This window comes from Balaenoptera physalus, assembly GCF_965194825.1.
Source record: "Balaenoptera physalus genome assembly, chromosome: 10".
Taxonomy (NCBI): Eukaryota; Metazoa; Chordata; class Mammalia; order Artiodactyla; family Balaenopteridae; genus Balaenoptera; species Balaenoptera physalus.
In genome coordinates this window covers 16943807-16970701 of record NC_138889.1, presented here as the reverse complement: position 1 = coordinate 16970701, position 26895 = coordinate 16943807, and the positions used below count along the sequence as shown (strand labels likewise).

Genomic DNA, 26895 nt, shown 5'->3' with positions numbered 1-26895 from the left:
CCCGGAAGCCGCTTGGAGAGGGCAGCTGAGGTGGGGTGGCGGGTGGGAAGGGGAAGACCTGTCCCCCCAAGTCCCACAGCCAAGCGGAGACAGTCCCCCACCCTCCTACAGACTTGTATTAAAAAGAATACGGAAAATAATTACAGGCTAGAGAGGATTTATTAAATTGGATAAGTCCTGGCTACAGCCTTCTTTTTAGGCTTTGAGTGGTGTATGTATTTTTTTCATCAAGGCTGCATAATAAAATAATTGCATAATTAGTAAGGAATTTGTTTCCTTTCAAGGAAGAGTCTTTAATCCCCCTAAAGAACACCTCCCCTCTCCCAGGCTCTGCCTTTACGATGGCTGAGGAAGAAATAAGGAGAGAGGGAAGGAGGCTACCCTTCCCATCAACAACTCCTGGAGGTGAGAAATAAAGGTCACTCCCCACCCCACCCTACTTGCAAACTGGAATCACTGATGGCTCGGGCTGGCAGAGCCTCCTGGGGGTCATTGTATCCATCCACCTTCTAGACCTAGACCACTCCCACGGCCCCTACCCATGTTCCCCAAATGTGGTTCTCAGAATCTTTGTCAAATGCAGAGTCCTGGGCTCCGGTCCTACATAAACCCAGGAGATTAGTGGAGTTGCAGCTTTCCACACTGAGCATAACCTAGCGATAGTTATTCATATGATAGTTTGATAACCACTGGTCCATTCGCAACCCGGAGAGTGAGGCAGGGTGCCAGGAAGAGGAGGACTTGATGCTGATGGAGAAGAGCCCAGGAAGAGTTGTGTGCCTGCCCGCCCATTCTCTCTTATAACATGAACAGTTAGGGAGATCCTCATTTATGATCAGGTCTAGCTACTTCCCTTCTCCTACTTGGTCCTCACTTTTCTCATCTGTATAATGGGGGATTGTGCCAGATATTCTAAGTTTCCTTCCAGCTCTGAGGTTCTTTGATTCAATGACCTGTTATCAACCAACTCCTTATGATCTACCATCTACTCTGATCTATTATCCCTCCCAGGTGCAGGCAGAAGTGACCCTATGATTCCGATGAAAGAAAATAGATGTCAGGGATTCCCTGGTGGCGCAGTGGTTAAGAATCTGCCTGCCAATGCAGGGGACACGGGTTCGAGCCCTGGTCTGGGAAGATCCCACATGCCGCGGAGCAACTAAGCCCGTGTGCCACAACTACTGAGCCTGCGCATCTGGAGCCTGTGCTCCGCAACGAGAGAGGCCGTGACAGTGAGAGGCCCGCGCACAGCGATGAAGAGTGGCCCCCACTCGCCGCAACTGGAGAAAGCCCTCGCACAGAAACGAAGACCCAACACGGCCATAAATAAATAAATAAATAAATTTTTAAAAAAAGAAAATAGATGTCAGAACAGTTTAATCCTGGAAAGGACTCTCCTCTTCAGATTCCAGAATTAAAGCTCTGATCCCTAGTCGAACAGAAACATCCCTGGGAAGGGTTAAGCTGTCACGAGCTTCTTTATTCTTCACAGCAGGTTTTAATAAGAGGAAGATGGAGAGAAAAATATCAGACTGATCAGCTAAGAAAGAAGGAAGAGGATGGAGAAATGGAGTGACATCAGTGGTCTGGCAGTCCAGGGTCCTGGATTCCAGTCCTAACCCTACAGTGTGTAACTGTGTGATGACAATGTTGGATTTTACCTGAGCCTGTGAGCCTGGAAAACAGTGCGGGCTAAAAAATCCCCCATCCTCTGTGTTCCAGAAAACAGCATGCTGCAAAAACTCCCCCTTCCCCACATGACTTAGAAAAAATTCACAGATGTCCCCCTTTGTTCCCCTATGACAAGGCCAGACACAGACCCTCCAAATTCCCTTTCTTTGATCCATAATTGATTAGCTGAACTGCTCATTGCCACTGATCAATCAGAACTAAACGCTGCTTAACCAAGCTTTGGTTCTGCCTCTCTCTTTCCACCAGGCCCTGAACTTGGGCCCTGTCTTCCTGAGACAGCCCCTCCTGAGGACCAGCTGGTCTCAGGGTGAGCCGCTCCCTGGTCTACTGTCCCCTCACATCCCCTGTCATCCCCCTCCCCACACCTGGCTCTTCCTAGCTTGCTTACTGCTCTCTACAAAAGAACCCCCGTTTGCCCCACTTTTGTGGCGCTTGCAGATCTCAAGGGCAGATCATCCTCCCTACTGCAGTAGTTCCTTTCCTTGCCTCATAATCATCCTTTCAAAAGACTCATATCTCTCCTTACCAAGTCCGGATTTGTTTTCATTTGACAATGACCACGGGCAAATCATTTCACTAGAGTTTCTGTATCTGTCCAGCAAAAAAAAAAAAAAAAAGTCATAAAGCCATAAAATCAGAGACGTAAGTTATATAAAAGTACTTTGTATGCCATAAGAAAAGAAAATACAGGTCTAGGGGATGCTCAACTCCTCCACCCTGGATTTCCTGCCAAGCATGTCCTCCAGCGCCCACCCGCCTTACACTCCAACCCTGCTCAGCCGTTCCCTGTCCCTGGACCGTCCCAGGCTCCCGCCCAAGTTTCCTGGGGCAATTAACTTGGGCAATTCACCTCTAAGGTCTCAATCCAGAAAGCCACCCCTCCCTTCCCCAGGTGCAGCCATCCCTCATTCATCACTGTCACATCCCACAGAGGGCTTTTATTTAACAACCAATTTATTTCCAATTTAACTAATATGGGGATGGGCCATCTCTCTCTCACGCAAACCAACGACGCCAGGGTTGTACATAGACTTACAAACGGGTGTGCTGGATAATATAAACTCTCGTCGCAGCCACATCAGGAGAGAGGGGAGAGGAGGGAACAGGGGTGAGAGAGGAGATGGCACCGTGATAAAATATGCAAGCCCCCAAGGTAAACAACCCCTGCTACGCTCCCTCCAGGCCCCTGCACTCGGTGCCGCCTGGAATTTTTATTTATTAGTCTCACTGATTTCCCCGGCTCCCCTTGAGCTCAGACAAATGCTTCATAAACAATGTATGAGATGCCAACTCGAGGTTGGGTGGGAGCACACAGGTGCTTGAGGAGGTGGCCATGATCCGGCCCGAAACCAAGCTCCCTGACCCCACGCCCACCCCCTGGCAAAGTTGCTTATACTTGGGTGAGACAGTGGCCCCAGATGAGAGAACACTTGCTCTTTGAGTGGGATAGCTCATTAGTTGTCTACAAGGCCCAGCCTGCCTAAGGAAGACGTATTGATCCGCTGAAGGTATCTGAGAGCAGGAGGGCTTTGTTTACAAGGCCCGTGGGGCTAGGTCAAGGCTCAGGGTATCCCCCAGACTGGGTGGGTCACCAATAAGCCCGGAGGCTGCCTTCATGTCTCGGCTTCCCTGCCACCCCGTCTCCCCTCTCCAGATTCTCAGATTGTGTGCAGACCCCAGGAGTCCCATCCAGGGCTGGGGCCTTAGCTAGGGGTAGAGGCATTCGGTCAGGAAACTGGGTTTTAGAAAGAGTGGAGCCACTTCCTAGCTGGGTGGTTTGGGGTAAATCATCTCACCTCCCACCTCAGTTCCCTTGTCTGAAATGCAGGCCTTGAACTAGACAATCTCTGAGGTCTTTCCAGCTCTACCTCTTAGAGGTGGAGCCACAGAGAAGGCAACAAGGCTGTGAGAGAGATTCATCCTCAGCCTGGGAGGCCCACCAACACGACTTTAAATTACACCTCCTTAAACTCTGCTTAACTCGGCACTTTCCGGGGCTACCCTGGAGGGCAGAGCGAGTTTATGTTGAACAAACACCACTTGGTTATCAGAAACATATTTATAGTGGTTGTGCAGCTCCAGGAATGGAGAGTCCTACCCAGGCCAGGCTTTCAGGAAGGATGTCCCCACTGAGCAGCTCTCTCCAGCCCCCAGAACAGGACTCTCCCTTCCCGACCCTGATTTCTGCTCTCTGCAGCTGCCATAATTCCATGCCTGTATCATGCACCTGGTGTCTGGGGAAACCCAACTTACAGGCCTGCTGATTCCATTTAAAAGGATGATGCGTGTGGGAATGATTTTTAGTTGGGTATCCAACTCAATTCTAAACCAATTAGAAGAGGGTGTGTTCATTGGGAGAGCCGGGGCATCTGTTTCAGAGCTGACTTCAGGATGCTGGTTGTATGTTAGAGACATGGGTTGTAGGCGGCAACCCTCTATCTTAAGAGCAGGGAAAAAGCCCAGGAACAAGAGAAGGGGGAGAGGGTCCTCCCAGCAGAGCCATCATTCTCTGAGGAGGAAGCTGAGGACAAAAAGAGAAAGAAGCAATGAGACTTCCTTGCCCCTCCCCTTCCCCACATCCCACGGCTACATGGCTGGATTCCTCTAGTGGCCGGCAATATTTAATCGAATACTTTTGTTTGGATCTTGCATCCCTGGTAACCTGAAGATGTTACCATGGCAATCCCTGAGTAATACATCTCGATTATTTATGGCCTTGCAAACAGGGTGGGGAACCACTCTAGGCCTCACAGAAACAGCAGGGAGCTAGAGGCCTCATTTCCTCTTCTCACTGTTTCCCATCAGTCCCAGAGGAAGGGGAAAAAGAAGATGCCACCTTGGTTGGCTGGAAATAGCCCAAAGCGTCTCAAAGCATTTGGCATGGAAAAATCTCCACCGTCCCCCACAACCCCATTCCCCTTTTATGCCCCTTTTAGAACTTTCCTGTTCCCCAGCCCTTCCATTCTGGGGTCCCTATAGTTCTCCCAGGTTGCCCTCAATGGAATAGCCAAGGATGGAGGAAAGGAGTCAGGAGTATCTAGTGACTTGGGCCCCCAGTTCCAACATAAGCTGGGCTAGAATCCTATTCACACCACTTATTACATCTGTGACCTCAGACACAGTACTTGGCCTTCCAAAGCCTCTGGTTCTTCAAGTGTCAAACGAGGGTAAGAATGGGTCTTATATTCACACGGTTATTGAGAGAGTTAAATGAAATAACGCATATAAAGCTCTTTGTATGGCACTTGGCACATAGTAAGTGCTCAATAAATCATAGCTGTTCTATAGCAATTACGTTATCAACCATCCTAGCATATCCATGTTTGCGGATAGACGTTGGGACTGTCAAGAGGGCAACAAAGGGCAGGAGGACAGAGCTGAGGGTGGACAGCTGTTGGGGGGCGGGGAAGACAATTTTCTTCTCTTACCTGGACAGAGGAGAAGCAGGAGCCCCAGCGGCCAAATCAAACCTGGACCCCCTCAGGCCAGTCTCAGCAGGCCATCACCCTGCTCCTAACGAACAAATCCTTCTCACAAGGTCAGCCCTAATGAGTGAGCCCTGTACTGGGTTGAATAGTGTCCCCCCGTAATCCGTGTCCACTCTGTGAACAGGACCTTATATAAAAGTAGGGTCTTGGCACTTCCCTGGCGGTCCAGTGGTTAAGACTCTGTGCTCCCAATGCAGGGGGCACAAGTTCAATCCCTGGTCGGGGAACTAAGATCCCACATGCTGCGCGGTGCAGCCTAAAAAAAAAAAAAATAAATAAATAAAAGTAGGGTCTTTGCAGATTAAGATGAGGTCATACTGGATTAGAGGAGACCCACCCTAATCCAGTGACTGGTGTCCTTATAAGAAGAGGGAAGTTTGGACACAGGCACACCAGGGAGAATTTGACGTGACAAGAGGCAGAGGCTGGAGTGATGCTGCCAGAAGCCCAAGAACGAGAATTGCCAGCAACCACCAGAGCCAGAGACAGGCATTAAACTGTCTCCCTCAGAGCCCCCAGAAGGAAGCGATGTTGCTGACATGTGGATTTCCAACTTCCGGCCTCCAAAACTATGAATGAATACACTTCTATTGTTTTAAGCCACCCAGTTTGTCGTATTTGTTATGGCAGCCTGTGGAAACTAATACAAGCCCCCAGACTCTGGCTAATTTACTGGCCCATGTGTGTCCCCTCAGCCGTCAGGAACAGCTCCATCAAGAACTGGCATCACTGGTTGTACTAGAAAGAGAACAGAGCTAGGTCCCAGTTTCCCAGGTCACACTGGTCTGGATCTTGCAGACCCTCCTTATCTGTTCTGCTCAGGCCTCTGTGTCTCTGAGACCTGTTCAGGTAGCTTTCCCAGGTCACACACTAGCTGTGTGATGGAAGTGGATTGCTTACCCTCTCTGAGCCACATCTATGAAATGGGGACATTGATGCCTGTCCCGCCTGCTTTGCAGGATTGTTAGAGATTTGCATTTGATCCCTTCTATGAAATGTTTTATCAGCTCTAAAGTAGGCTGTACATGCAGCCAATTACGTTTATGTTTCTGTGACGACACAGAAGAACTTGTGTTTCCCATGTCCCTCATGCCTACAGGTCAAGGCCCCCACCCACAGTTTAGAGCAGGTGGAGGACTTCTCCCATCCAAACCCGGCTCCTGGCTCACAGCCTCTGGCCTCTACTGTCCTGTTGGCATCCCTGGCGTGGCCCTTCCACCAGTGGCCCCAGGCAACCACAGCCCAATGCATAGACACTTAGCCACCAGTTACAATCCAAGGTAAAAACTATTGCCAAAGAGATCACTGGAATTCTGGCTAACTGGGGAGACTCAGAGGGTAACAAAGGGTAGGAAATCAGAGCATCAGTCTGAAAGGTCTTTCTAAGAGGTACTTCTCCCCTGCCTCTGCAGATACCGACCCTCACCTAGAACCGCAGTTGTCCCTCCTTCATTCCTGGGTGGTCCCAGTCTCTCCTGCCCTCAGCGCTAGGTTCCTGCGACTCAGCTTGGCTTCTGGGTTGCCAGGAGGCATCTTTTTTGCCTGTGCTGACCTGGCCCTTGTTTACAATAAATTCTTAGTAGCTAACAAAGCCTGGCAAATGCTGGGTATTAAAGAAATATATTTTGAGTGAATGAACGACACTTAGGGGCTCATTGTACTAGATTCATGGTATGAAAAACCGAATTCAGACTCCATATAGTCAGGATGGAAAGAATTACTTACATATGTTAATGCTCCTGTACGTTTAAGGTGATGTGAGACTGGAACATTGCATGTTTTAGACGAAGATTGAACTTTCCTCTGTTGGAAGAGAAGGTGGTGGTGGTGGTGGTGGTGGTGGGGTGTGTGTGTGTGTGTGTGTGTGCATGTCTGTTTGTCTGTCTGTCCATCTGAGGGAGTGAGTAGGGATCAGGGAAAGATTTAGGGAAGGAGGTTATTTACAAGACCACATGCCTGATGGTGGTGGTGGTACAGTGGTCATGATGAATGTGTGTGTGTGTGTGTGTGCGTGCGCGAATGTGTACGTGACTTCATGTGTGTGCATGTGTGCCCTGGAGGACCAGAGGGGGTGCCGTGCTCTTCACTCTGTCCCTGGCAGTGGTGGCGCTTGGGGGCAGAGTGGTGTCTGCAGCCCCCTCTGTGGAGGAAAGCTAGGTCGCAGAGACACAGAGGCCTGAGCAGAACAGATAAGGAGGGTCTGCAAGATCCAGACCAGTGGCCCCAATCTGCAGTCCTCAGACACTTACAGGTTCCCACAGGTAGTAATGGGGGCTCAGGGGCTATTTTTAATATTTCTGTATGCCTAGCAGAAACGACATACCAAAGATAAGACTGCACAGACTGCTAACTGAGACATCATTTCTTTGCTTTTGGCTGGAATTATATCAACTCAGTGTGATAACACTGCTAATCTCACGCTAATCTGAACCCCTGATTGGCAGTCATACGTGGCTTTGATTAATGAAAAATGGGAAAACAAATTACTACTTGATAAATGCAGTTTGTTTGGTAGACAAAAATCTTTAAAAATACGGGGTGTGTGGTGCAGAGGGAGGGAGAGATTACGTGACTGTTAAGAACACAGGCTCTGGAGCCAGACGCTCAGATTCAAATCCTGGCTCAACCACCTATAACAGTATGTGGTATTAGTCTTTTAATTCTCTAAGCCTCAGTTTCTTCATCTACAAAATGGGAGTCATAATAATATCCATCTCCTAGGATTAGTGTGAGGATTAAATGAGATAATATAGAGAAAGCACTTAGCTCCTTGTCTGGCACAGGGAAGTATGCATTAAATATCAGGTCTTTTTCTTGTAATCAGTAGGTATTACTACTCTTACCAGTAGTAGGGATGAAAACGTTGGGAACCACTAGGCTAGATTATTCTTGAGATCCAAGACACGTCTGTCATCACTGCTCCCACAAGGAGGTGAGAACTAGAGGAAATTGACCCTCAGCCCACAGGTCAGAACTCACTCTGGGTGTAGGTAGTCTCTGGGGGATTAAAAGATTTGAAGAAGAAGATGGGCACCCAGTTGACCTGGGTGGGGGGAATCAGGTTTTATCTGCCATGTGAGGCCAGAAATTAGGAAGAATGGAGTCCAGGACAGGTGACAGTGTATTATTTTCTATCGGTGGATAACAAATTGCCACACATTTAGCAGCTTAAACGCACACCCATTTACTAGTATCTCACAGCCTATAGGTCAAAAGTCTGGGCAGGCTCAATTGAGTTCTCTGGTCAGAATCTCACAGAGCTGAAATCAAGGTGTTGACCAGCCCCGTCCCTTATCTAGAGGCTCTGGGGAAGAATTCACTTGCAAGTTCCTTCGGGTGGTTGGCCAAATTCAGTTCCTGTGATTGTAGGACTGAGGTCCCAACTCCCTTGCTGGCCATCAGCCAGGGCTGCTCTCCGTTCCTACAGGGGCCCACATCCCTCCTCCACGGGTCCCTCCATCTTCAAGCCAGCATGACTCATCAATCCTCTTGTGGTTCTCTTGACTTTCCCTTCCACCACCATCCAGAAAGAGCTCTGGTTTTAAAGGAATTGTTTGATTAGATCAGGTCCACCCCAATCATCTCCCTATCTTAAGGTCAACTGTGTTGTAACATAATCACAGGAGTGATAGCACATTCACAGGTGAGGGTGAGGGTCACTGGGGGTCTTGGGGGGTCATTCTTAGAATTCTGCTTGTCTCACACAGGACGCCAGACAGGGGGCAGCTGGCTTAGGATAAGGCACTGAGGGCTCGGTAAGGCCCTGTTTGCCCCATGGGAGATAGTGTATTTCTTTCAATTCAAGGGCGGCATAGTCATCATGAAGGAATATTACTAATACAGGTGAGGACCAACCTTCCTCAGTTTCCCCCAGCAACTGTCGGGGGCCCAGGGTTTTGGGGAGCAGGGCTGATTTGTGTATGTGGCACCCGGAACTGCATACTCTGAAAGCAGATGCAATTCGCCTACTGGCTTCATTCCCTTCCCTTCCTTTTCCCACGCCACACCCCCAGCTCAGGCTGGGCCACTGTTCCTCTTCTCACCTGGAGAAGGAAGGCCTTTTGTTATTCAACCACCTTTTTCCTCTCCTCTGCTGGCTTCCGTTCAAAACCCTGTGACTCCTCTGCCACCATAGCCCCAGCCCTGTCTTAGGAGAGTTCCTTCTGTTCCCTTAACCTGTGGAGTAAGCGTCGCATTAACCCATAGTGGATCCAAGACCCCATCTTTGGCCAGTCGATCCTGTTCTAGGGCCTTTTGTCCCCAACATATGCTTCCAACCCACCTGCACCCTGTGTGCCCAGCTACATCTGGCATGTCCCCCCAGTCCTCCAGTAAGCCTTCCACGCGGGGACCTCTGGATGGCGCTCCGACTCTCCACGGTCCCCCCAGGCCGGTGCTCTCTGTGTGGTCAGTGTCACCTGCACAGCAATCAGTCACCTTCCCAGAAGCCATTCTGCAGGTGCCCCAGCACTTGGAAATGACCTGCTCTGTCACACTCCACCTTACTCTCTACATCTGTAACAGGGAGACAGGGACAAGGCTAGATCAACAGTTTAATTCTGGCTGTGTAGCAAAATCACCTGTGGAATTGGTAAACTACAGATTTCTGGGTCCCACTCCCAAGAGGTGAGTTGAAGCTCTGGGGTGGGGCCCAGGCTCTGTATTATTCGGGCATCCCCCAGGCAGGGCTGGTGGCCAGCTCAGGAGCTCTGGCCCTTCCAGATCTAACTTCCCGTGCTCCCGAAAACCTCTAGGTCACAGATGAGCCAGACAACTCACAGCCCTCTCTCTGGGAAGCCCTTCAGGGGGACGCAAACCCTCTTGAGGAAGAGGCAGGGGCTTTCTGCCCCCAGGCTCTCTAGAGTGTTTTAGGTCGTTTCCAATGGCTGTTCTGTCTGACAACAAGAATGCCTGAGTGTAAGGGCATCCTCCTTGTTCCTGGGATAAAGGAAAGTGTCCTCACTTTCCTGCAGCCTTGATGGGGAGGGGCAGGGGCAATTCCACTGGAGCCAGCCCCCCACCCCAGGACCAGCCCCCTTCCTGTTGCTGGGGTGCCGGGAAGCGACTTGCTGACAAAGTACTCGGAGCCGCGATTGTCTCGTTGGCCTGGTTATTATGGAGGGATCTGACACAGAGGCAATCAAACCCCTTAGCTCACCTGCCAGAGCAAGAGAGAGAACGACAAGTGTAACAGGGGGAGAGAACAGATCCTCCATGTCACTCAGCTCACATTATCGCCCGTAATGAGCTCTGCCCAACAGACAGCTGCTCACACGGCTCCACAGGTACGGAGCTCACTCGCCACCCCACGGTGCCAGGGAACCCAGAGGAGGCTTCTCTGCCCCCCCTGCAAGCCTGGGGCTCTGCCAGGCTCCCTCCGGCCCCAGCCTCCCCTCCCCCAATCCCAGCTCGCTGAGCAGGCAGGAAACCGAACCATCCTCAGGGCAGAGGCTCAGCTCCCTGCGGAAATGGACAGATCACAAGAGCCTAATGTTCTCACATCCCTTCATTTCGGATGCATAGAAACTGCGGCACCTTGGCCAGTCAGACAGGGGCTGTAAAGGACCTGGCTTGAGCCCTGTGTGTGTGTGTGTGTGTGTGTGTGTGTGTGTGTGTGTGAGAGAGAGAGAGAGAGAGAGAGAGAGAGAGAGAAAGAGAGACAGGCAGACAGACAGAGAAAGAAAGAGAAGGGGCTGTAGAACATCGCTCTCTGAGTTTACACTGGGGCGGGGGTGGGGGGGTAATAAAGCTCCCTGATGAACAATACACAGGATTGTAGAAAGTGTACCTTGAAGGGTCAAATTGTCAGGGAGGACCAAGACCTGAGTGGAGGCTTCAGGGAGGAGATGAGAGTTACACTAAGCTCTGGAGGAGAGACAGGACAGGTGACAGGTGTTAGGTGATGTCAGAGGGCAGTGGGGAGTAAAGGGACGGTGCGCTCCCCCTCTGGCTGGGAGAGGGCCAGCCTAGGTCACTAACGTCATCTCTCCTTAATAAGCTCCTCCCTCACTTAGGACAGGCAAAGTGAGCGAGCAAATCCGACTTGGAATCAGGTGTCTAAGTTCTTGGAGACCCGAAGCTTTTCTAAAAGCCTAGTGGGGGGGGTCAGGAGAGGCGGCTTCCAGTCCCAGCTCGGCTTCTGACCAGGGCGTGGCATTGGGCGAGCCACTCAGCTTCTCTCCTTTAGCCCTTCCTAAGACCCTGCCTTACAGCCTTATCTGCCGTGGGGCTGGGTTTGAGCCCAGTCAAGAGTGAGGAAGGAGGCAGGAGAGGCAGGTGAACTTCCCTGCTGCATTACTACAATGTGAAATCTACAGCCTTTGCGTCCCCTAGAAGAGAAGCTGTCGCCAGCTCCCACGCAGGGTTTCCCCAGCAGACCTCCCCAGGAGCCCGCAGGTGGCAAAATAAAACAAACTATCAATTCTTTGTTTTCTTTTTCCTCCCCGGGGTGTAGTAAACCCATTCTCAGTTAACAGTCTGCCTGCTTCCCGCCTCACACTCTCTCTGTTGCTGCCGGCAGCCTGAGAAGCCCAGACAACTGAGGGATGCTCTGGAGAGCCCGAGGCCCGGGAAGGGTCAGGGCCTGGAGGGGAGGCGAGCAGCCGACCCTCCCCAGCCCGGAGATCTGTCCGCTGCCCTCTCCCCATTGGCTCCTCTCCCTCCCACAGCCAATGGGTGGGCTCCTCAGGCCGGGCTGCACCCAATGAGACCGAGCCCAAGCCGGCCAGCCTGTCCAGCTAGACCAGCGGCAGGATGCAAGAAAGGGAGGGAGAGGGAGAGAAACAACCTGGGGAGAGCAAGAAGCAGGAGCTTGGAAGAAAACTCAGTGGTTTCTGAACATTAAATGAGCTGGTGTTTAAATGAGATGCAAATGACATGCAAATGAGCCTCTCGTACTTTTGAAAAGAGGCATCAAAGCTTGGCTAAGAGAATACCAGTTAATCTCTCAGCCCGCCAGAGACATCCAGAGTGACCCCTCGTCTCCGGGGGACTCTCTACTGCATTTAGGAGCTGCCTGAGCTCCGCAAAGCGGTCCCTGCCCCACTAGGGCCGCCAGCGACTCTGCTTTGTTTTCCACAAGCTAAACGGCAAGGGGTGAAGGTGCACCCCCAGATCTAGAATTCCCAGCACCACAGAAGTCCAGTGAAGGGAGGGACCCCGCTATCTTTGCTTCCCCCATTTCACACGTGAGGGGGCCTGACCGAGGCCACACAGCAGTTTGTGGCAGAGCCGGGCTTGGAACCCAGGGCCCCAAGACCCACTGACCCCCTGCTCCAGTTCACCATCTCACCCTGCGAGCGGGACCTCCCTTCTAAGTCCAGTGAGGTGGGGAACTGCTCATAGGAAAGAGGGCCAGACAGCACCCGAGAGAAACGGCACCTGTGTCTCATGTCTGGAAATTCAGCCAGATTCTTGTCCCAACTCCAGAGTCCGGTTCAGAGGAAGTGGGTCGACACTTCCCCAAGGACTCCATGCAGTTCTTGAAGCTTCTCTGATCTCCATGGACCACCCACCAACAACCTCCCTGCTTTCCCCATCCTTTCCCAAGCCAGACCCTGCACGGACATTCCTAGACCCGAGCCTCCACTCTTGGGGCCCCCCAGTGGTCCACACATGGGGTCTGGGAATGCCAGAAGGAAGAAAGTAGGCCAATGGCAGAGAAGAGTATCACTCGTACAAACTGAAACAGCCTTTGCCAGAGCTTTTAGGGCCTTGAGATGTCAGAAACAACCTCCAGAGGGCAAAGGGGAGCTGGCTGAGCCCCCTGAGGAGACAGGCAGCCAGGAGGAGGAGAGGCAGGCCGGGGCGGGGGGGAAGAGTCAACCAGAATCTACAGCCTGTTCCTGGGAAGGGGGTCCCCAGACAATGAAGCGCCAGGTGCCCAGAGGAAGAGTCAGCCCCCCACTCATGTCCCTCAGCCCTTGGCAGGCTTTGGAGCCCACCTTCCTGCCCTCAGCGCTCCTGGCCCAGCCCTTCCCTGCAGTCTGCCCCAACCCCAGGACGCAGGGCCCCCAGGTGAGCACAGGCAGGAGATGGGGCTGGGGGTAAACGAGGAAGCAGCCCCGACACACACTGCCTGACAGGCACCCCTTTAGTTCAGAGCCGGGCCCCCGTGCACTTACTAAAAGCTTGATAAATAGACATGTGACTTGATTGGCTAATAAATTGATTGCTGTTGGAGACCTTTCAGCCAGGGACTTCTCACCCCCTCCCCAGGTCCTGTAGTCGCCCCACAGAGCCACTCCTCTATGCAGCCTGGCCACCCAGTGGCCCTGAATTCGAGATCCAAGGATAGGGAAGGGGTGGCATGGGCACATCCTCCCTACGCTGCAGGGCGATGCCAACCATGAGCCTCAGTCCTGAGCCCCCTGCAGGCTCTGAGAACTTGGGCGGCAGATGCCACCTCCTTGACTGTCCAGGCATCCGATTCACGTCCTCCGTTGGCCCCTCCCCTAAAAGGACAGAGGGCTTGTACAGAGCGCAGGTGACAAACCTCTTCAGATTCAAATAGAGAACCCAAACCCCAGAGCACAAGGTCACAGCTGCCCAGGGACCAGATCTTCTGACTAAGACACCTGCCTTCCAGCAGAGGGCGGTGATTATCCCCACCCCAAGGAGGGCCAACCTGAGGGGAGAAGGTGAGGGCTTTGGGGAAGAGGAAGAGGACAATCGCTGGAATGTTCCATGTGCTCCTATCCCCGAGCTCCACTTTGGTTCTGCCCTTCCCCAGCGGATTTCTGTCAGTGCTGGGACGAACAGAAGCCTCTTGCTGGGCAGTCACCCGCCTAGGGGCACCGTAGAATTTATTTTGCAAAGCGGGGCTCTTTCAAGAGTGAAAGGGAGCACGATTAATTATTCACCGGGACCACAGGTGCCAACCTGGACTCTCCCTAGCAAAGAGGGACATGGGTCGCCCTGACCGTGGTTGACACAAGGCCCCGCCCTCTCTCAGTCAAAGCACCTCTGATCATCTGAATGTGACCACTGTGTCCTCATCTGGTAGTCTCACCCGTGGGGATGAGGAGATCAGCCAGAGAGATGAGACCCGGGATGCTGCTTAGAGAAGTATGTGTTAGGTAAGGGGGAAAATAAAGACCCGAGCACCCGGTCACAGCACAGTCTGCAGTTTCCAGTCATTAATTTGGGAGATACCTCCCTGCCTACAGTGTGCCCAGCATAATGCTGTGTATTGGCGAAACACTGGCAATTAACACAGACAGTGACTCTGTCCTCATGGAGTTTACGGACCACTGTAGATATTGAACATTAATTACACATCATGTTCTAAACAAGGAAATACTAGTGATGTGGGAACATTCAGGAAATACAAGAGCCAAGCCTTTTCTAAGGCAGTCTTGATTGGGTCAAATCAATCCAGTGTGGAAGGTGACCACTCAGGAGCTATGTGACTTTGAGCAATTAATATAACCTCTCTGAGCCTCAGTTTCCTCACTTGTAAAAAGAGAGTGATAACTACTTTACAGGTTTAATCTGAAAATAAAATTAGGTAATAAGTGTGTGAAATTGTCTCCACAGTGTCTGGCACAAGATAGGTACTCAACAAACACTAATCCCCTTTTCTTTTATTTCTAAAGAAAATAATATTTGGCCTTTACTCCTGCCAAATATTCTCTCCTTCCCATTGTCTACCTGGCAAACTCCTATTCATCCTTCAGTGCCCAGCACAGCGGCATGAAAGCCAGCAAAAAGTAGTAGTTAAACAAGTACAAGGTTTTTGACCCAGTGTTCCTGGATTTGAATTCTGATTCTGCCAATTGCTCTGTGATCTTAGATAAATCATTTAACTTCTCTGTGCTTCAATATCCTCCCCTGTTTCACAGGATTATTATGAGGGTAAAACATGCATGATGCACTTAGACCAGTATCCACTACTTAGTAGGTGCTCTATGAATTTTTTAAGAATAAAATGGCCAGCTCAGATGTCATCTGGAAAATCTGATATGTTACTGAATTAAGCTGAGCTTGCTGCACTGCTCTTAGCTGTAAATGATCCTATCCTTGGGCTCCCCTCCACACTGCCCAGGGTGGCCTGTGTATCACAGGGCAGAGAGTGAAGGTCAGCAGATGAACTGTGAACTAAGCAGAGGAGCCAGGGCACAAGCTGACTTGGGGACCAGGCGTCTAGAACCAATCCAAACCCCAGGCCTAACTACCTCTCACTTCTTACAATTACACTTCTGGGGAGTTTAAAGACCGGACAGATTCTCCTCTCAAGTTTAGACACTGTTCTTTCAGAGATCATTTCTCAAGGTTATTGCACACACGGGATCTGACGGCCTCTCCCTGCAGCCTTCCTCCCTGGGAACATAGTCCCACCAAGACCCAACTCTAGCTTCAAGAATTCAAGATGCGTTCTGATCACTTCAGGCGCCCTGCCACCCACCGCCAGCCCTCTATCCCCCTGAGTCAGGCAGCGGCACAGCCACTGTCAGGAAATCCTATCCAGCCCTGGCTTGACATTTCAACAGCCCAAGACCTGGAGATAAAAGTTGTCACTGAACAAAGTTCATTTCCCCCTCCCTCTCCTTTCCAGAGGCTTGGTAGGCATCAGTGTGCGCGCCAAGATGGCCCTCTCTCTCTTGCGGCTGCTGCAGCAATTCCTGCTTTTTTGGGGGGAGGGGGGAAACCCTCACAATTGATGATTACAAAGAAGCAGTTTATCACCTGTGCTTTTATGATTGCGGCAACTAAGGGGAAAAGATGTCCTTTCAGATAAGCATTTGAAGGAGGGGGGGAGAAAGATTTTCAAAGCCTCCTTTGTTCTCCTGAAGAGCCGTGCCATGGAGTTCTGGCAGGCAGCCCAGGAGAAAGGAGAATTTTAAAAACACAATCTGAGCTGGCTTCCAAGCTGCTACACCATCCCTGTCATCAATTAGGGATGTTACTTAACAGGGGGTATGGACCATTGTCTCATCCAGCCTGCTCTCCCTAATTGGATGTGGACTTGTGATGAGTTCTCCTGAAAAGGGCTCTGTGTTTAGAGGTCCTCCTCTGGCCCTTGACACTCAAGGCCAGCTCGGGTTGGGCTGGCACAGGCCTCTGGGGCACATTGCTGGCAGGGAGGTAAGGGAAGGACCTTTCTGAGACCCCTCAGTGCAGGCAGTGAGCACAGACCCAGAACTCAGAGAAGGGCAGGCTGCCAGTTCCCAGCTGCCAGGCTGGGAACTGAGCTTGGGTAGCCAGGGAGGGGATGGGAGGTTGATTCCATGCCCCCTGCCAACTGCATCCCTGCCCAGCCGCAGCCCGAGGTCCTTCCATGGTAGACCCAGCCCCCAACCCATGTTCTGAAGATGAGCCTCATCAGGGTGCAGAGAGCTTCAGGGCCTCAGTTGCCAAAGGGATGGATTGAGCTGCTGCAGACTCAATAAATATTGTGCTCAAGAAGCCCGTATACTCTGAGTCACAGCCTCGCCACTGCCAACGATCAAGAAACGACCATCTTCCCTAGCAAGCTGAAACTCCAATCTGCCACATTTTGTGATGGGAGAACTGCTGGGGTGAAAGGGAACTGGGATCTCACGGTGCCCTGGACCACCTAGGCCTCTGGAGAAGATGAAGCCTGGAGCTCAGGGTGATTTCCCACTTTACCTTGCAACCCCAAGTGTAGGGAGGAACATTTTCTTTACTCTCTACAGTATAGTGAGATCAAGCTACAATGTTACAGAAAACTTTACCAAAAGCTCAGGAGGAACAAAGGGGAATAAACCCAAAGTAATACAAAACCAGATCATCTGGCTCAAGACCTACAATTGGCTCATGTTCATTGTGGAGCCCTCACACAGTTGCCCCGCACAAGGATGGACCCTGGCTTGGACCCTTGCCAGAAACTGCCTTTCCCCCTCTCTTCCGGGATCCTGGAGATCCATGTCCAAGTAAGTGAGATGGGATTTACCCTCCAACCTATCTAAGACCTGCCTTCTGATTTCTAGGTTCTGTCCCAGAACCGACCTCTTGCCTGGGTAATTAAGGCAGGGAATATCCAGCAAGTATCTCTAGGAAGAAGCACATCTCACACCTCAGCATCATGAGCATAGAGAAACGTAATCCCATAGCCTCTCACATGAGCAAGAAACACAGAATTTAAAAGCAAAGGGCTGTTTTCCTAGTCTAGGTGGGCCTAGCCCACTTGAAGACTTGGTCTTCAGCCTAGGTTTCCTGCTCACTCTTTCAGTTCTCTATGGCAGTAAAGCCATGCCCTGCTTGGCTGGAGCCCTAATGCACCCCTGCCTAGCTCTTGCCAACTCCCTGCCCTGTGCATGGTTCTGGATGCAATTCCCTAGAACTCCTATTTGCCGGCTGGGTCCCTACATCGACCAGACGCATCATTTGTATCCACAATAAAACCTGACTTCCAGCCCTGACAACTCCTTAACCCCACCCTATAGCTGACCCTACTCTCTGACACCAACTTGAATAAAGGCGAAAATCATCCCAAGACTTCCTAGAACTTAGGAATGGAGGGTCTAGTGGTCCTTTTACCAAGAACCATCCACATTGCTGAGTGAGGTGATAACCATCAGGGTAACAGATGGAGAATTCTTCATTCTCCAGAATTCTCAAGAGAAGATGAGTGCCCCCAAGAGGTCTGGAAATGAACAGAACTGTTCTACTTGAGGCAGGAATTTGCTTGATACTCTGAAGAGGGAAGAGAAAAAAAGAAAAGAAAGAGAAAGAGCTGGCAAGATGGCCAAAGGTTGAGAGTGAACCATCTCTTCAATCCCTGCCTCCTCTAAACTTCATCAAGTCTACATCAAAAACTCAGCAAATCCCGGAAGTGATTAGACGGTATATGGACACCAGCCAAGGAGAGGATGCAGACAGGCCTGGGAGTGGAGCATCTGAGGCATGAAACACTAAGTGAACGAGATCAAGAAATCACAGGTTCATCTCACAGGCCACAGATTTGAAGTTCTGGGCAACTTTAACAGACCTCTAAGGGTCAGGAGATGCCAGCTCATAGCTTAAAGTATAATCGTTTTAGCCACCATTTTACTGAGTACCTACTATGTGGCAAATTTTGCATAATTTGTTTTTTTAAGCCTATATAACCCTGTGAGTCAGGTACTATATCCATTGTAGTGATGAGGAAACCGAGGTTCAGAGTGGTTAAATAACTTCCCCAAGGGACTTCCCTGGTGGTGCAGTGGTTAAGAATCCACCTGCCAATGCAGGGGACATGGCTTTGAGCCCTGGTCCGGGAAGATCCCACATGCTGCAGAGCAACTAAGCCCATGTGCCACAACTACTGAGCCTGTGCTCTAGAGCCCAAGAGCCACAACTACTGAGCATGCGTGCCACAGCTACTGAAGCTCGCGCACCTAGAGCCCATGCTCCACAACAAGAGAAGCCACCGCAATGAGAAGCCCGCGCACCGCAACGAAGAGTAGCCCCCACTCGCCGCAACTAGAGAAAGCCCGCGCACAGCAACGAAGACCCAATGCAGCCAAGTTAATTAATTAATTTCAATTAAAAAAAATAACTTCCCCAAGATCATACAACTATTTTGTCAGAGCCTACCTTTTGGGCAGCTGAGTCTAAAATCCATGCTCTTCCCACTATGATGTGTTGGACTTCAGAAGTCTCCTGGTTCCCTTCCATCTTCAGCTTGGTTTCTTCCCATTTTCCTTCAGTCTGCTCCTGACAGCCCAGCTTGAGTCTATGGTGAGATCAGCTCAGTTAGACCACAGTCAGCCACTTTACAGACATTTCTCAAACTCTTACCATTTGCCAGGACTTGTGCAAGAGACTAAGGATTCCAACACAAGTACAACACAAACAATGACCGGTGCTCGGTCAAGCGCTCGGTGCCGTGATGGATACGTACCCATGGTACTATGGGACAGCACAAGGGGAGCCCGTGTTCTGCCTTGGGGCAAGTAGTGGAGAACAGGTCATTGGAAGTGCTGGGTGGTTCTTTGGCCAGAATGGACCACACACAGTCTCCTGAAGCCAAACAGCTGAGCCTAGAGCTCTCTAGGGGCTATGACTTTTTTTTTCACTTTATTCCTTTGCCAATCAGGAAAGAACAGAAAATGCAGAAGCCTTAACAGATGCAATTCTACGCTGAAGGAAAGGAAAAATCAAGCCAACATTTTCTGAGTATCTATGTGCCAGGTACCCCTTCAGTCCTCACAACTTCATTTTGCTGCAAGAATCACAGGGTAGTTAAATAACTTAACCCAGGGCGTTCAGCTGGAAAAGGCAGAGCTGGGCTTCAGACCCAGCCCCACCTACTCCAAAGGCCATGAATGATCTTTCCACTAGGTGCTGTCTCACCGCCTCTGGGCAGAAGCTGCTGGATGCCCACTTGAATCGACTGGTTGATTAAACGTGGGCACAGCAGGTGGCATGTGCTGCATGGGACTGTACCAACCTGCTCTTGCTGGACCCTCCCCACATCAAGGGATACAAAATAAGGAAATGTCTGAGGGCTTGGGGCCATGCTTGTCCACGCTTTTCAGCCTCTTCGGCACCGAAGAGCCTCCCCCCAAGGCTGCCTTGATTCCCTTCATCTCCACCTGTCCTGCGCATCCGGGAAGCCTGAGCACCAGCCTCAGGAAAATGTCAGCCAGGCCTGGCCAAGCATATGCCTGTGTCATTGGCACCACAGGGAGCTCCAGCAGTCGGGAAGTGGAAGAACCCGGTGCCAGGGGCGGGGCAGGTGGCATCTCATCGGCCCTGCCACTGCTCTGAGAACCCTCCAACCTACTCTTGGCTTCCTCTCTGATACAAGGGCTGCCCACGAACCTTCATCCCCCATGCCCATGGCAACCCACCGGCCCGCGGTGCCATGCCAACCCACGAGCTGGCAGAGACACTACCGTGGCGAGATCCCCTCTGCCACCTGCCCGTTGTCACTCTTCATTGATCATCGCTGTCCTTGCACGGGGCTGCAGTCCCAGGCTCCAGGCTTCCAATCTGCTCTCTGGGAGGCTGACAGAGGATGAGCAGGGCTCGGGGAGACCTCCCTTCCTCACTCCCACCAGCTCCTTGCCCAGGGCCTGGATGTTGGAACAAGAGCTAGGAACCCAGATGGTAACTGCTGCCATCTAATTATGCGTGCATATGATATTAGCCAAAAGCATTTGACGGTCTCCTGCAGACTCGGGCAGATCAAATGAAGAGGCGCGCGGGTTCGAGGATTACTCCAGCAGGGTAATGGCTGACAAGACTGCCTGCTACCACTCAGGCGGCCACTGGCAGGCTGTCTCCTCCCATCAGACTCCTTACTCTTTACCTGAAGGAAGAGGAAAAGCTGGGGCCAGTGGGGGCTGGGGTCCTCCAAGGTGCGTGGCTCTTGGCCTTTCCCTAACCATGACCTGCCAGTCACAGTATTGAAGACCTTGAACTTCACCAGGAGACAAGCAAAGGGTTTGTGTGTCCCCAAAAGGGCAACTAAGTGCTCATGGAGAATTCTGTTCATGTCCTAATAACCATGAAGGAGTCCCACGTTCTTCTGAGACTACCATCTCTATCTCACCAGTTGATAATCCTTATCTAAAAGGCAACTTCAACCCATGTGGCACTTTTTTGCAATTAATTGGGAACTATTATTGCCTTGGCCTTGCCCAGTTTCCTGAAGGTTAGATACCCTAACCTTGGTTTTATTATCTTTCTGGAACCTAAGATACTTAGCACATGCTTTGTACACGTTAGGGGCTCAAGACATGTTTCTTGAGCTCAATTGCACAATTCTAGTCAGCTGTTCTCCGGTTATCTGCTATGACAGGTACCATGCCAGACACTGGGAGACAGACATGAGCAACCCACAGTTCCTGCCCTAGAAAATTCTCATCTAACCCACTAAGAGTTAATTATGAATGAAGGCAGAAAGGGAAGAGGGATCCTCAAGAAGGAAAAAGAAGACGAGTGGGAGCTGAAGGCAGAGAATGGACTGAATCATCAGAGAAGGAAGAGTTTAGGCGATGTATCAGCAAGGACTTGCTGAGGACTTCAACATTTGCATCGTCAATGTGCATTCACTGCACCCACTGCGTATGAGGCGGGGGCTTGGCAGAGGGTCTCTGATCTCAAGGAATGTACAAGGAAGTCGAGGGAACAGGACATGTCTATACAAAGATAGCATTGCTTCCTATACTCATCACTTAAGAAGCAAGAGAATGGCATGGAGAAAGCCCTGGTGACCACAGCAGTCAGAGGGCCTCATGGGCTGTTGGGATTTGCCAGAGCAGAGCAGAGTCAGTCCCTGAGAGCAGGATGGGGAAGGCAGGATGGGGCAGGGAGCCAGCACTTACGTGCCCCTCGGCTGGGCTAGGTGCTGCGGAAGCTGACCCAGCTGAGAATGATGACATTTGAGGCCCAGTCTGGTGAACAAGCAGGTACCAAGGGACAGAGCTGTCTCCATCTTGGTCCAGGGTGAGAGTTCCAAGAAGAATGTAGAGGCTCATGTTTAAGGACCGGGATTCAACTGAACCCTGGAATGAGGCTCGGTGGACACACAGGACAGAGCTCTCTCCTGCCAGAACTAGAATTCAGGTGCATAAACAATGTCATCAGAACTGGTACACGGCATCGAGGTGGGGCCAGCAAAGAGGATTGCGGAGGGTTCTCCCCTGGGCCCCTTTGGAGTAGCCCTCCTCACTCATTGAGTCCCTCTGGCCTGGACACACGGTGAGGCTCCCCTTCATAGGAAGGACCAGCACTCCAGCTGTGGGCAGGAGCAGCTAGAGGCTGGGCCCAGGCAGGGTCTCCCTAGGACAAGTAGGACTTGAGCTCTACAGGATGCAGCAAGAGAGAAGGGCGTTATTGGCAGAAGCATGGAGTTACAAAAGACACAGAGGTAGAATTTTTGTATAGCATGCTTCTGGTCCAGTTGGGAAATATGTTCTACCGGAGCGCAATATTAAGATTAAAGAGTATTGCTTATTACATTGGGGAATACGGATAGGGGCTAGATTGTAGGGGGGAGTTGAATATCAGACAAAGGAGTTCGGGAATTTTTCTGGAGGAACTCTAGAGCTGAAGAGATATAGATACAGTGGAGGTGGACGATTGCATCTAGGTAAGGTGACCCTTGGGATCTCACATTATCTGTGGAAAATCCTAAAAGAGAATAGCAAATACTCTCATATGTTGCTCGTAACCAGGGGGAGAGTTCCAGGCAGGAAGCAAGGAAAGAGATTGACTCAGGCAGTGCGTGCGTGCAAGTGAGTGTGTGTGTGTGTGTGTGTGTGTGTGTGTGTGTGTGTGTGTGTGTGTAGGACTAGGTGCTGGACAAGCATTGCCATGCCTACTTTGTGCTCTCTGCGTTCACCCCACACCTGGCTTTGGGTCCAGGGCTCAGCTTTGGAATTAGACTTGGTATAAAGACAAGGCAACACCAGCTGCCAGTTCACACCTTTCCCTCCAGCAGCTTTCTTCTCCTTTTCCTCCTCTTCCCTCTCTCTTGGTCTCCAGACAGGATGCCTTCCCTACTTCCACCTCCTTCCCCAGCAGCGTGACTTCCTTCCAGCCACAGGGAAGCGGGTGTGTCAGGTTGTGGATCACCACGGAAGGGTTGACACCTCATGGGTAATGAAGAGAGAAAATGTATCAGGGGTGTTTAGGGGAGATGACAGCTGATCACCGAGACCTCCTCGTTGCCCAGATGTATTTTGTCAACTGATCACTCAGCAGACCGGAGTTGGAGTTCAGTCAAGGCCCCTGGGTGCTCCGGAGAGATGGGGACTCTTTTGATCCCAGATGCGTGTAACTCTGGTCCTAGCCACACTCCCGCTCTGCCCGTGGTGGGGAGGAATGAGGAGGGAACAGAGTCCCTTTGAAGCTCATCCTGGGACAGGGCAGAGCTTCCTTTCCCTGTAGAAAAATGAGAGCGGCAAGCTGTGATGTGCTTGGAAATCAAACCCCCTGAAAGCAGAGAAGATGCTCTGGCCAGGGGTACTGTGGCTTTTTGCATGGCCCTGACTTTCCCATGGCTCCTCCAGCCTGCGTTGACAACAACAACAGAGCCATGTGACCGTGAAAAGCCACCAAATCTCTCTGAACTTCAGCCTCATTATCTGCAAAACAGGCATGATTCTGTATTTTCTTAACTCTAAGATACTGTTGATTTTAAGACCCATCATTGTTTTATTTACCACTAAGAAAAAAAAGTAAATGCTACCAATTAAACTATGACATGCCATCAATTGTAAGACCCATCCCAATGTCAGAGATGTTAAAGTGAGAAAAAATGTCAGTGTGAAAATTTATGAAATAGGATAATAATAATTCTCACTGCAAGAGGTTTTAGAGAGGATCGAGTGAGTTGAGGAGCAGGGACATGTCTTGTAAGCTCTGAACCCCAGTGACGGGGCATGAAAAGATCCAAGATGGACCTGAGCTGTGTGCCCCGGGGAGCATTTCTTGGCCTCTCAAATTGGGTGGGCACATCCTTCATGGGTGGTCGTGAGGCTTACACGCAAAGCATGTCACCCAGTACCCGATCATTATTATAGTCTGCCCAGAATGGTTCTTTACCTGTGGAGGGGAGAGTAAAACCACCTCCTAGGGTTGTCACAAGGATTAAGAGATAACTGATGTAATGTATTCGTATAGTAGGATTTCAAAAACATTAGTTCCTTCTAATTCCTTTTCAGTGCTTATCACATTCTGCCATTTAGTATATTTACTTGTGTACTTAACTCTCTTGTTCTTTATGGTGCAAGGACGGTGATTTATGCTCATTTAGCAGAGGCAGGATGGAATTGTGGCAATAAAATGGGTTTTAGAGTCAGACAGAAAGACCTAGATTCAAATCCAGGCCCACTGCTTACTCACCAGTGGAGTGATCTTGGATAAATTGCTTCATTTTGTTAAGCCTCCATTTCCTCATCTAAAAATATCATCTCTAAAAATACTCCAGGGGCTTCCCTGGTGGTGCAGTGGTTAAGAATCCGCCTGCCAATTCAGGGGACACGGGTTCGATCCCTGGTCCGGGAAGATCCCACATGCTGCGGAGCAACTAAGCCCATGCGCCACAACTACTGAGCCTGCGCTCTAGAGCCCACGAGCCACAACTACTGAGCCCACGTGCCACAACTACTGAAGCCCAGGCACCTAGAGCCGGTGCTCCGCAACAAGAAAAGCCACCACAATGAGAAACCCACGCACCGCAAGGAAGAGTAGCCCCCGCTCGCCACAACTAGAGAAAGCCTGCGTGCAGCAACGAAGACCCAACATAGCCAAAAATAAATAAAAATAAATTTAAAAATTTATTAAAAAAAAAATACTCCAGTGGAAGTGCCTGGCTCATGAAACACGATTAGTAATATTCATTGAGTGTGCGAATGAAGAAGCAAGAGAGAAGCTGCCCCAGTTGGTCTCCTTTCCAGTTGCCCATGCAAAAACCTGGTCACCCTCTTCTGCTCTCTAACCTCCTCACCCGATTAGTCACCAAGTTCTGGTCATGCTGTCTCCTTAGTAGTTTATAAGCTCTTTCTCCCTGTTGTCTTGCTGGTAATCTCTTAACCCAGGTCACCAGGCTTTCTAGGCTGAATTCCCACAAGAGCCACTACAAGATCTTCTGTAGCAGATGCTGTTTGTTGCCTACCCAGAGTTGCCTTTCAGGCGTCCAACTCTCTCCCACGTGGCGCAAAGGTAAGTCTGGATTCATCAGAGCCAATCATGGTAAATTCATTCCCCTTGTCAGTGATTCATTTAGGAAGGGGCAGGGGACCCAAACCTGGCCAGTGAGGAATAAGAGGACATCTGCTGGGGTCTTCAAGGAAGGGTTTCCTTGCTGATAGAGAGAGACATACAGGAAGAGACGTGTCCTCGTCTTCCACCGAAGGCTGTGCTGTCTGTGCAGGAGGGCACCTCCCACTGTGAGGGGTCACGGCCAACATGCTGGGGACCGCAGAGCAGGAAGATGGGAAGGACCTGGGTTCTCAACGGCAGAATGGAGCTGTCCACTGAGCCAAGCCTGGACACTCCCTGATGCCCTGCTGCTCTCCACGTGAGATGAATGCTTTCCAGAAGCCTTGGGAAACGAATACAAGTACACATTCTACAACAGTGTCAGAACCAGAGCTGGAACTTTATCAATATTTGTGGAAGGAAGGAAAGGAGGAAAGGGGAAAAGGAAAAAAATGAAACTGCCTTTTAGCCCTTGCTCTCCTTCTAGACAGTTGTCATGGGGTTTTAGGCTCTGCATATGGCAAGAGAAGATTCCTTCCATAGAGTGTTATAAACATGCACTTGATGCATTCTCCTGAAAGAGAAAGTGCGTGAAGCTGAAGAAATGTTTCCTTCCAATAACAAAATAACATGAGGCTATAAAGCTAGAGTATCCCAATGGCCTCATAAGCTTGGAGAGAGAGTGAAACACTTTAAAAAAAAAAATTATAAGAGGCAGCCTTGTATAATTTCTCTTAAGTGTCTTCTGGTGTCAATAGCCTACAAATAGACAGTGCATCTGGTGTGGGAACTGTCTTGGTGGGGAGGGTAAAGAATAGGGTGGTGTTCACTGCACTCCTTTCCTTCCTCCCTTTTTTACACAAATATTGATAAACTTCCAACTCTGATACTACAGCTACAGGCTCTGGACCTTTCCAGATTTGTCCAGACTGTGGGGTGGGTAAGGCTGTGTCAAAGAGCTGAGCACTGCACTGAGTGCCCTGGTGGGGGAGCTGCTGAGGCAGGGGGAAGGCAGAGGCTGGATGGGGGGCTGGCTGCCCTGTGGGTGGCAGGGAAAGAACAATTCCCTACCCCGATGGCAATGGCGGTGAGGCAGTTGATGGTTCACTGCTGAGAGAGAGGGGAATTGTATTAGTTTCCTATCGCTGCTATAACAAATTACCACAAGTTTAGTGGCTTAAAACAGCACAGATTTGTTCTCTTACAGTTCTGGAGGTCAGAAGTTCAAAATGGGTTTCACTGGGTTAAAACCAAGGTGTCAGCAGAGCTGCATTCCCTCCTGGAAGGTCTAGGGGAGAATCCATTCCCTGGCTTTTTGCAGCTTCTAGAAGCTTCCCACTTTCCTTAGCTCCTCCACCCTCAAAACCAGTAACATTGGGCCAAGTTTTTCTCAAGCTGCCATCTCTCTGGTTTGTCCCCTTTTGCTCTTTCTTCTACCTTTAAGAGCCCTGATGATTACATTGGACCCACTTGAATAATCCAGAATAATCTCCCTGTTCTCAGGTCAGCTAATTAGAAGCCTTAATTCCACGTGCAATTTTAATTCCCGTTTGCCATATTAAATGGTATATTCACAGGTTCCAGGGATTAGAGTGTGGACGTCTTCAGTGGAGGTTGGGGGACATTATTCTGCCTACTAGTCTGCCTCCTGATGCCCAAAGATACATGTCCATCCTACAAGCAAAACACAAATGCATTCACCCCACTTCTGGTACCAAACTCTACATTAGTCAGGGTTTAACCAGAGAAGCAGAACCAGTAGGAGGTGTATATTAAGAGATTTATTGCAAGGAATTGGCTTACAAGATTGTAGCGGCTGGCTAGGCAAGTCTGAAATGTGTAGGGCAGGCTGGAACTCTGGAGCACGGCCTGAAGCTGCTGCCCACGGGTGGAATGTCTTCTTCTCTAAGGGAATCCTCAGTTCTGCCTTTAAATTCAGTGGATTGCATCAGGCCTGTCCAGATTATCTAAGATAACCTCCCCTACTTAAAGTCACCTGATTATGTATTTTAATCACATCTACATTAGACCTTCACAGCAACACCTAGATTAGTGT

The 26895-nt window shown here is 50.4% G+C and overlaps 1 long non-coding RNA gene across 9 annotated transcripts in view; it reads right to left on the bottom strand.

The window, feature by feature from the left end:
- LOC309637113 overlaps positions 1-26895 on the bottom strand; it is a 332604-nt gene that overhangs the window by 58826 nt on the left and 246883 nt on the right. For 6 of the 9 annotated variants that reach the window (XR_014250407.1, XR_014250408.1, XR_014250412.1 and 3 more), the window contains 3 exons: positions 20024-25413; positions 18720-18858; positions 2219-2283 (listed from right to left, as the gene is read on the bottom strand). This is a non-coding gene — a long non-coding RNA (uncharacterized lncRNA). The remainder of the gene's footprint in view (positions 1-2218; positions 2284-18719; positions 18859-20023; positions 25414-26895) is intronic. The other 3 variants (XR_014250410.1, XR_014250409.1, XR_014250411.1) reach the window with 3 other exon arrangements.